Here is a 9,451-nt window from a genome sequence, read left to right as displayed (position 1 = left end):
GTGAATCTTGATGGATTGCTGCTCTTAGCTCTAAACAGCTGCAGATGTTTACTCAGCAGGACGGCTGCTGATGAATCGGATGTTGTTAGAACAAAAGTGGCTGCACAGCACTGACCAAAAATGTAGAAAGTTTGAGGAATTTGAATAGATATTTACATATTCATAACAGTGGAAACTACTTTTAAAATGTATGTGCTTCAGAGTCTAATATATTGAACTTTTTGAAGGATCCCTGCAATACAGTATTTTCAGAGACCAAGTAAGACCCAGGGGTGCTTCGCCAATGAGGGGAGTTGAGGCTGTCGCCTCAGGCGGCAGCGCCCCACTAGGTACCAGGGGCAGCAAAAATGCTGCTCCTGGTACTTTAAGAGCGAATTTCCAGGGGGGGGGCAGCAGCAACTGCTGCTGCCTCAGGCGGCAGAGGGGCCAGGATCTCCCCTGGTAAGACCAATTGCTTATTTTATTTTGTTTTAGCAGACACTTGGGGGCACATTTACTTGACTCGAGTGAAGGAATAGAATAAAAAATACTTCGAATTTCGTAGTATTTTTTTGGCTACTTCGACCATCGAATTGGCTACTTCGACCTTCGTCTTTGAATCAAACGTTTCGAACTACAAAGCGTTATTCGACCATTCGTACTGTCTCTTTAAAAAAAACTTCGACCACCTACTTCGCCACCTAAAACCTACCAAGCATCAATGTTAGCCAATGCGGAAGGTCCCCATAGGCTTACCTAGCTTTTTTGGATCGAAGGAAAATCGTTCGATCGATGGATTAAAATCCTTCGAATCGTTCGATTTTTCCTTAAATCGTACGAACTAAGGAAATGCGGTAAATCCTTCTACTTCAATATTCGAATTCGAAGGATTTTACTTCAACGGTCGAATATCGAGGGTTAATTAACCCTCGATATTCGACCCTAAGTAAATGTGCCCCTTGGTAACTAACTAGTCATGGTACACTATAGTACCAATGCAGAGGTTATTTACAAATGCACAACCAAGCATTAAAATGAACACGATGGAGAGAGCATAATAATGCAAAGCAGGAAGTAGTGTTCTGGCTATTATGTTAGACATCCAGTCACTCCAGCCTTTATAGATGACCTTTTTGGCTAACTAACTATAATATTGAAAATATTTATTATTTTGCACAGTCTATCTATTTACCCAGTTTTTATTTTTATGCTGAACAATTCCTTTAAAGATACTTGCTTGCAAACACACTCCTGCACTTCCACATAGCTTCTGATAGGTCCGTCCTGCCTCTTCTGAAGGGGCAACCTTGGCCCCTTCACCAGCTGAGGTGGCTTTCTGCCACTGCCCCCCTCCCACCAGCACTTGCCTTTTCGGCTCTGGAGGGGGTTCAGGGGGGTTGGGGGGGGCAAGATTCTAGCGCAGAGCACAATTAGGCTCCCTGCATTAAAAGAGATTAATTTGCAGGTTGAAAACTGGAAACTCAGCTCTTAAAGTTACCAGGAGCAGCATTTTTGTCACTACCCCTTTCTGGTGAAAGGTGTGCAACTGCTCCCATTGACGCTGGGGTGCCCTGGAACTAAAACCACCCTTGACCTGGCAGAAGTATGCATTATCACAATCGCAGCAGACAGGAGCAACTTGCAGCAAAAATGCAGTGACTAGTAACTTTAAGAGCCAAATTTCACACTGGAAATTTGGCTATTCTAGTATAAAGAGTGCAATTGCACTTCTTTGTGCTATAGTACTGTGGACCTCCTTGGACCCCCCTGGACCCTCTCCAGCACCAAAAAAGCAGAGGTGGGAGAGGAGGCAAGCAGCAAGCAGCAAGCAGTGCAAAAGGGGCCAGGATCACCCTGATGGCAGGCAGAGCTCAGAGCATGACTGCAATTGCACTGGAATTATGGCGAAAAATGCAGCATTATGGTTAAAAAACAATTGCCCAAAACTGCATTTTGCACTCTGCACTATTATTTGTAAGTGAGTTCTATTTCATTTATTGCCTGCTTGGCAGGTCTGGACTTAGAGAAGAGAATTCCCCAGGGCAATGCAAAAAACCATAGAAGTAGTATGTTCTCAAGGCAGATGTTAATTGATACCCCTTCACTTACATGATACTCGCTTTTAACCAATTACTGTCGGTGAGTATTATAGGCCACTGGGATCACTGCAGACTATAGTGTGGGTATCGACCAGACCTATTTTATCACCCATAACAAACCAAATGATTGATGTGCCTTTCTTCACTCCTCATCACGATGAAAGGAAAACTATACCCCCAAAATGAACACTTAAGCAACAGATAGTTTATATCATATTAAGTGGCATATTAAAGAATCTTACCAAACTGGAATATATTTTAAAGTAAATATTGCCCTTTTACATCTCTTGCCTTGAGCCACCATTTCGTGATGGTCTGTGTGCTGCCTCAGAGATCACCTGACCAGAAATACTGCAGCTCTAACTGTAACAGGAAGCAAAAGACACACCTCTGTCTGTTAATTGGCTCATGTGACCTAACATGTATGGTTTGTTGTTATGTTTGTGAGTACAGTGAATCCTACGATCCCAGGGGGCGGCCCTTATTTTTTAAAATGGCAATTTTCTATTTATGATTACCCAATGGCACATACTACTAGAAAAGTATATTATTATGAAAATGGTTCATTTACATGAAGCAGGGTTTTACATATGAGCTGTTTTATGCAATATCTTTTTATAGAGACCTACATTGTTTGGGGGGTATAGTTTTCCTTTAATGAGACTCTTTGGGGTGAACTTATTTATAACACTAAACACGTGTTTGGTGCCATACTAATTAAACTTACTCACTATATTTTGTTTTGTTTTTCTATATGTTTTTTTCCCCCTCAAAAAAACCTTTTTTGAGGCGTACAGCGATTCACTTTTGAAATTAGTTTTTTGGAGGCAGAAGAGAGCCTGACAATTGCTGGACTGGGAACACGCTTGGTTTTGGAAGCTATACTGTTTAAAAATTGTAAGCTGCATGGCTTGTATAGGTGAATAGCATCTAAACATGTGCAATTCCGCACGTTGGACTTGCAACTGCCTCAGTAAATGAGCACAATATTGAGTGCAAAAGGATTAATATTTCATTGTTATTGCAATGCAACAACTGTACCCCGCAGGCTATGCTGATTCCTTGTTCCAAATATTAAAACTTCTTTTGAATTTCATCTTTTTTCATCTTTTAACTGGGACAACATAAAAAAAAAACCCTGCCATTTATATTCAAAAAACAGACAAAACATAATGGCAGATATGTTAAACATGGTGCTTAATCCATTTCTTTCATTGTGCCTTTCTTTGGATTACTAAACAAGCAAATATTCAAGAAAGCCAATTATGTGATTAGAATGACAATATCCCATGTGAAATTGCTCTGGAACGGAGTACAATAAATTGCTCCCAGTGTACCAACAGATCCCACTCTTGCACTTACGTCTCTTTCTGCTTTGAAAATGAAGCAACATAATGGATATAATTTCGTTATGTACAACATGCAGAGATAGAACAGACATCATTTATGATAAAAATGAGATACATGGACTGTTTTTGGGCTACTTCACTGATGGATAAATAAGATATTATGGGTGGTTTTAGGGGTCCAGAGACAGAAGAAAGGTAAAGCTTTGTTTCTACTCTCTTAGTATTGTTTACTATTATTTGCATTCATAGAAATAATTCAGCAAAGTATATAGTGTCTGACTGGGATGCCAGGGCTCACCAGAAAACCTTAGACCATGGGTCCACTTTCCAAACTATTATTCCTCCTCTCCTCACTTAACCTCTTTATTCCCCTAGTCTTTTATATCTACTAACTATATTCTTCCATTATTACGCATTTTCTCTCCATAAAGAAATAGGGAATGACCATGGGCTAAATTGTTAGAAGCAAGAGGTCCACTGATACCTGGGCCCACCGAGAGTTTTCCTGGCATCCTGGTGGCTCAGTCCAACACTAAGGGGCCGATTCACTAACTTCGAGTGAAGGATTCGAAGGTAAAAAACTTCGAATTTCGAAGTTTTTTTTGGGCTACTTCGACCATCGAATGGGCTACTTCGACCTTCGACTACGACTTCGACTCTAAGGATTCGAAGTAAAAATCGTTCGACTATTCGATAGTCGAAGTACTGTCTCTTTAAAAAAAACTTCGACACCCTAGTTCGCCATCTAAAAGCTACCGAAGTCAATGTTAGCCTATGGGGAAGGTCCCCATAGGCTTGGCTAACTTTTTTTGATCAAAGGATATTCCTTCAATCGTTGGATTTAAATCCTTCGAATCGTTCGATTCGAAAGATTTAATCGTTCGATAGAAGGAGTTATCCTTCGATCGTTCGATCGAACTATCTGCGCTAAATCCTTCGACTTCGATATTCGAAGTCGAAGGATTCTAGTTCCTAGTCGAATATCAAGGGTTAATTAACCCTCGATATTCGACTCTTAGTGAATCGGCCCCTAAAAGTACAATCTGTTTGTGGCATATAAGCATATTGAATTCATATCAAGATGACAAAGCTACAGTATATACTGTATATATGCATTACACGGAACTCCAAAGTCACTAATAATTCTAATAAATGTATATATTAACACCTGGCATTATGTTGGCAGTGTTTATTCTGGAATTTATCATCTGAACTGCTGCACATAGAATGAATGCGTAAAGGCAGCTTATCATGAGTTGGATAAGATAAATACAATCAAACACATGGGGATCAGCTTCCAATGTGTACAAGAGTGTCTTCTCATCCCTCTAATAATGGCCTATACTGACATATTATATTTCTATGGAGTGTGTGCATACTGTGTCTCCACTAGTCTGTGGTTGCCACTGTTTGTGGAGCCTGTATTCTAGATCAGGGTAGAAAAGTAGCCTTGTGTCCAGTTTGCATGAATAGGTGCAACTGGCGCTTTGGCACAAAGCCTAAGTATAAAATAGCTCAATAAGGGGAATGGGCAGACAGGAAAGTAAGGACTTTGGGGCAGAATAGAGATAGATAGAGATGGATGTATTACTGCAGGAACTGAGGTTAGGATAAGGCGGTGAGATGAAGGCTCAAGCTGTTTACCTGTAGGAAACATCATCCTACCTGACCTCTCCCAAACACACCCGATGTGGTTGGGTGAGGAGTCTCCTGTGAGCCTGGGTTACCTTGTCACAGCTTGCAAAGGAATGCTTGCTAGGGGTATGGGACTAGGCTCTTGTATTTGGCACAATGGTGTCAGTGGTAGATGATAATCTCCTTGGACAAAGGTTCCTGTAGGGTGGTGTTTATAGGTTTGCCTGCTTTCTCTCTACTGTGGATGGTGGACTGGATGGCGGGTATCCACATGGTGCAACCATTTAGAAGGAGTACAGACATGTTGTTATATTAAAGGTGCCCTTTATTTACTGTTGATTCACATATTTATCTCTAATTGTATTGCCTCTTAATAAAAGCTGTGACTTGTTACATCTCAACCTAAATGTCATCATTGTCTCCATGGGGAAAGTGTATGGGTAAAGGGGTGGGTTGCAGTCGGCAATGGTGGAAGCAAGAATGAAGGCCTTACCTTCATACCAAGTATTGATGTTGAACAGTCAGGAGTCTTACCTGGCAAAATCCAATGTCGACCATGAATGACCCCTCAAGAGTACCTCAGTACTATACATTGCTACTCACATTCCCACATCTGTATACAATAAGGGCAAAGACTACACGGTATAGAATCCCTAATCCTAGAGATCTACAAGGTGACTCCATGTTCATAGTGATGACTTTTATTGCACTTCACAGCTATGCTGTCTTCTAATATTCATAACATGTTTCACTTCTTGTCTTGTATTGGATCGGGTAAATCATCAATAAACCCTGTTGTCTAGCTTTGATTTCATTTTGTTAGAGCCCCACCACATGTAGACAGATAATAATGCTTTCCACAAGAATCTATTAAAGACATCTGTACTGGGCAGCTGGAGAAGTTAAACATATAATTATCTCAGCATGCATCGTGTTGTGTTTAGTTATTAGGGTGATAAATAAAACTTTACTTGATGACATTGAGTGCTGGGATGTTGAAAGGGTTACAGTAAAATGGAAAAAAAAACACATTAGAAATGTGCACACTTACATAATGACATGCCATCTAATATTTATATATCTCTTGCAGATTATTTCTAACATGTTTATGTATCTTTCATAATTTACTCACTCCAGCACCTTCAGTTCTACAGTTGATAATCCTGCAATATGAGGCAGTTAATGAAATATACTGAACCCTGTAGAGAGCAGAGAATATGAGGCAATGACAACATAAAAAGACCTTCATAACTCCTCTTTAACCACTGTTATTAAATATGAAGTTATCCCTGACCTAAATAAAAGATACGACTTTACTACATTTACATACTGAATCTCATGTTGGCAAATGCAATGATGTAAAAAATCTTGATAACATAATTAGGATCAAGCAATTTTAAGCATTGGAATATCTCACGAGAGAGTACAGTAGAGTATCCACAAACTGAAACAAGAGGGCAAAACTGAATATATATATATATATATATATATATATATATATATATATATATATATATATATATATATATATATATATATTGATTCAGAAAGTACCTGCACTCGTGCGCTGGTCAATGGTGGGTGCACGGTCAAAGTATAGTATCCACAGTTCAAAATGGACCAGCACTCCAACAGTTTTGTCAAGTGGCTTTATTTACACATCACTCGTGTTTTCCAACGTTTCGGCCCTCGTTGAGGATCACCTTGATAAAGGCCCCAACGAGGGCCGAAACGTTGGAAAACACGAGTGATGTGTGAATTAAGCCACTTGACAAAACTGTTGGAGTGCTGGTACATTTTTAACTGTATATATATATATATATATAGTCAAATACAAGAGTCCTCTGCACTCAACCCATTATCAATATATTAAGACAGAGACATTTTGTGCATACTGCTACTGAAAAATGCCTTACCCTTTAAACAAAACAGGGATTGTTTGTCCATATATTGCAATATATTTAAGCTGAACAACTACGTCAAAGTCATCCCATATCTGGCCAGTCCTACGCTCAATTTTATCTGATTCATTAAGAATTCTATTGCTTCATTATACATTTTACAAAGGGACTAGGTTTTACCTGCAACTTACTTACTGCTTTCAAAGTAAAACTCCATACTTGGCTGCCCTTTTATTAGACACCAGTGGGATCACCTGACTATAGCTGGGAAGGGTGGGAGCAACAACATGGAGCTGGTCACTGCTCCTGTATAAACTATAACAAACAAGGGAAAGTTGTGCCCAACACTAATTTTTAAAAACATTAGGTAGGGGTGCAATGAGGCTGTGACCACAAAATACATATATTTGTGGTCACAGCACCCCCGTCTAATGTTTTTAAAAATTAGTGGTGAGCACAACTTTCCCTTGTTTGTTATATATATATATATCTATATATCTATATATATATATATATATATATATATATATATATATATATATATATATATAGATATATATATAGATATATAGATATATATATAGATATATAGATATATATAAAACAAACGCTTCGGCCCTATCCAAGGCCTCCTGAAGACGGCTTGAGTTAAGAGCCGAAACGTCGAAAATAAAGTAAATTTTTGTTTTTTCAACACTTATGAAAGTCCTGGTTGTGCGGTTTTTTTGACCATTTTGCTGTTTATGTTTTAACCAGCACCTAGGCATTTACTAATACTTGGGAGTGCTACAGACTGTGAATTTTGCTATATATATATATATATATATATATATATATATATATATATATATATATATATATATATATATAGATATATAGATATATATATATATATAGATATATATATAGATATATAGATATATATAAAACAAACGCTTCGGCCCTATCCAAGGCCTTTCTCAAAGGCTTTGAGAAAGGCCTTGGATAGGGCCGAAAGTCAGACTGAAGTTCTGTAAATAAGTGCGGATTCTTTTGGAGGTACTGTGGAAATTTTGTCTTTTCTGCATCATACTTACTAACTTTGTTGTGAGTGCTGGTAGCTCCGTGGTGTGTGTGTATATATATATATATATATATATATATATAGATAGATAGATAGATAGATAGATAGATAGATAGATAGATAGATAGATAGATAATGTACCCCATACTTTAATTTATATAGTGAATAAAGTACACCCTATTGTAAAGTATAAGGATATTATTATCAAGTCACTGAGGAGTTCCATGACCATATAAAAGCACAAGGCCAAATGCAGGTCATGGAACTCTGAGGTTACTTCTAATTTCCTCATATTTTGCAACAACGGTATAATACACAAGTTTTAGTGAGTCATGTGACAAAAATGACATCACATGCAAGCCATGCAGCTAGAAGAAATGCTAGGAGAGACACGGAAAACGGTATGCCATATAGAGCCATCATTATCCTGCAAACTATATCAATATAAACAGTGTCTGGTGATGTCATTGATTACAATTGGTGCTTTCTGATGTAATTTGTGTCACCTTAGAGTTCCATGACCTGTATAAAATCACCAGGCCTGTGACCTCATGGAACTACTTGCTGACTTCCTTATATCCTTATATTTTTTAAATGTGGGTACATTATTCTCTATATAAATATACACAAACATATATATGAATATATAAAAATAAATATATAAAACGTACTGTAGATATTGAGATCACTGTAGCCTTGGGTATTAAACTTGTCCGAGAAGTCATCCAAGCATTAATATCAACAATTAATATATCAATTAATACCATCTATCTTCTATCAATATGCTTATATATATATACTGTATGTATGTATATATATACACGTACATACAGATAAATTGGCCTTTAACTATACTTTGTATTTCATAATGTAACATGTCTCAGAGAAATAGCATTTACTACAATGGAAAAGGGTGCATCACGTTAAGCTGAATGTGCTATTAAAACCTGCCCATAGGAAATATTATAATTGTTACTTAAAAAAGCTTGTCTAAGATTCCTTGATTCGTGGTCCCTCATTACTAACACGTTAATCAAAATCTAAAACTTGTTGCCGGTTGGAGGATTCATAATATATCTTCATATGCTTTTAAATAATTCACTGCACTTTCTGCTCTTCTGAAGGCGATTATTCGTTTTTAATTGGAAATCTTTTATTATTTGTGCCTGAAACCTGTCAAAGTACAAATGTAAGCTTGGTCATTATAAATTGCCCTTAGTGCTCGGGAGTGTCATAAAAAAGGAGCTTACAGTATAGGAATCCTTCACATTGTAAATCATATTATTAACCTAGACATTTCAATATGCGTATGACCAGCCGGCTTGCCTGAAATGTATAGAAAAAGCTCTGTTGGAAATGAGAAGAAGATACATTTGTGCCTTTCTACAGTCTAATAAAAATGTAAGTAGCTTTAACCTTCCATGC

Source organism: Xenopus laevis, chromosome 7S (genome assembly GCF_017654675.1).
Source record: "Xenopus laevis strain J_2021 chromosome 7S, Xenopus_laevis_v10.1, whole genome shotgun sequence".
Lineage (NCBI taxonomy): Eukaryota > Metazoa > Chordata > Amphibia > Anura > Pipidae > Xenopus > Xenopus laevis.
This window is presented reverse-complemented; position numbering follows the sequence as displayed.